The sequence below is a fragment of the Carassius auratus genome, chromosome 19 (genome assembly GCF_003368295.1).
Source record: "Carassius auratus strain Wakin chromosome 19, ASM336829v1, whole genome shotgun sequence".
Taxonomy (NCBI): Eukaryota; Metazoa; Chordata; class Actinopteri; order Cypriniformes; family Cyprinidae; genus Carassius; species Carassius auratus.
The window spans coordinates 19145097-19147724 of record NC_039261.1 but is presented as its reverse complement, the minus strand read 5'-3'; positions in this window follow the sequence as shown (position 1 = coordinate 19147724).

The window sequence follows — 2628 nt, the reverse complement described above, 5'->3', positions numbered from 1 at the left end:
GAACGATGTGATGTGAGAACATGCAGATACGTTGTTTATATTGCTGTGTGTAGCCTGTAGTGTAGAAGTAACACTAGCGTGCTGTTTGAGGGAGAAAAGTTTCACAGGCATCGAGGGGTCTGGTCTTTTTTATGTTATTTGAATAAACTTTTATTATATTACAGTACTTATTTATTTTTAACACGTAAAAATAATTATCACAACACTGGTAAGGCTTATTCAGATTTTCTCATTCTCTGAATTATCATTATAGAAATAAAAACAATTCAGAAATGAATTAAAATATAATTATATTTTAAATGTGATGCAAATATTTTTTCTACAATAGCAACAGTGTTTACAACAGCAAGACCACTTTAGCCTGTAAACTCAATAATATCTATCTGGAAATAAATGTAAAAATATCAATGTCAATAAAAATGCATAATATACCTGACATGAAAGTGCAGTGTGCAGGATATGAATAACAAATGTAGCCTGTCATTTGTTTACATTGCAAAGGTGTTTTTGTTGTTTAGTAGCAGTAATATGCAGTTATTAGCCATGTCCACTGTATTTTTTTGTTGGTTTTCATGAGACCCCCCTTGAAAAGACCAGGACCCCCCATTGCCCCCCAATCAAAATTGTCTGGAGCCGCCACTGTCAGTGTACTGTGTGAGTAAATGAATTACTCCGGGATATTGGTTTGTTTGAACTCAGAGGGAGTGTCAGACACATTAAACAAGTTAACAGCTTAATTCATCTGTGGATTAATGCGTATTGGAGACGCGAACTGTTTAAAACGATTCAGTTCGATTTGGTGAACTGTTTCAAAAAGATCCGGTTACATCGAATGATTCGTTCGCGAACCAGATATCACAAACTGCTTTGTTTTTAACTGTCTTAAAACAGACACGGAAGAGAATACAATGCTGAATAAAGTCATAGTTTTTGCTATTTTTGGACCAAAATGTATTTTCGATGCTTCAAAAAATTCTAAATGACCCTCTTATGTCTTGGTTTGAAACAACATGAGGGTAAGTTATTAATGACATCATTTTGCAAATTGGGCTAACTAACCCTAGTAACCGTTTTTTGTTTACAAGAAGTTACAGTCAAAGGAATTGTGATTGTCCTTTAGGTTAATCATTTGAAATAGTAAAAACAATATGTTCAAACTTTTGACTACTTTCTTTAATAGCTACATGACACAATACTTCTACTTTACTTTCAGTACTTGAGTAGTAAATTTTAAAATAGACTACTTGCAATACTTAAGTACAAAAAATGTTGAATACTTTAGTACTTCTACTTAAGTGTGGTGCTTAAAGAGCACTTCTACTTCTACTCAAGTCACTTTTTTGATAGAGCACTTGTACTTTTACTCAAGTATGGTTCTCTAGTACTTTATACATCTCTGATTATGTGTATTGGGATCGCAAACCATTTGAGTCAGTTCGGGAGTTCGTAGCGGTATCGCGAATCATTTGAGTCAATTTGGGAATCGCGAATCATTTGAGTCAGTTCGGGAGTTCGTAGCGGTATCGCGAATCATTTGAGTCAGTTTGAGGATCGCGAATCATTTGAAGCAGTTCGGGAGTTCGTAGCGGGGATCGCGAATCATTTGAGTCAATTTGGGAATCGCGAATCATTTGAGTCAGTTCGGGAGTTCGTAGCGGGATCGCGAATCATTTGAGTCAATTTGGGGATCGCGAATCATTTTAACTAATTTAGTAGCTAGTTATAATTACGTTTTCCTCGTGTGTTTAGGTATGAAATGTGAACTCGTATTTTTTGTTTTAATGATGTGCCTTTTAACAGTATCAAGTATATTCAAAAACTAAACAAATCATGCCTAAAAGTGTCCGCATCTAGGCTAATGTAAAGTTTCATGATGAAGTCATACTAGTGCGCGTGTGCATTTTGAGTGCGTTCTTTCACTGCATTATTCTTTGTATTCAAATGCATTTATGAATGCATGTCAATGATCACAAAATTCAATATATGAACCCTTTGTGCCAAAAGGGTTCTTCCTTGTCATTATAGAACCTTTTTAGCATAAAATGTTCTTTGGAGTTGAGTAAAGAACCCTATGGTTCTATATAGAACCCCAATGATCCCTTTCTTCTAACAGTTTGTTGTCATGTACCATATATCTATTATAACGGGAAAACATATCATTTTATCACATATGTCATTTTAATGTGATAATTATTATATAGTTTTAATTGACAACATCTCGTTTTTATAAGACATTGTTTTAAGAAGCTCAGTCAGGGCAGTGCTCTTTTGTCATCAAAGAGGAATGTATAATTGTGACTCATACAGTGTGTTGTTGTCTAATATCGCTGTGCTCCTGAAGACTGCTTCTGTGCTGCAGGGACACAGATATCATACAGATATCACTGATGATGATCATCTAATCATATCTCCACAGTGTGAAGCAGGTGAATCTGAGCTAACTCTGTCAGGTTACTGAGTCAGATCCTGTCCATCTGTGCTCGTGTGTGTCCTGCTGTGTGTGTGTGTGTGTGTGTGTGTTTTACAGTAGTGCAGCATCAGTCACACGTTTAACAGACGTCAGCATCAGCACATCACACACTCCTGCGGCTGTCAAACGCTCAGTACACAACACACAACTACACAAGG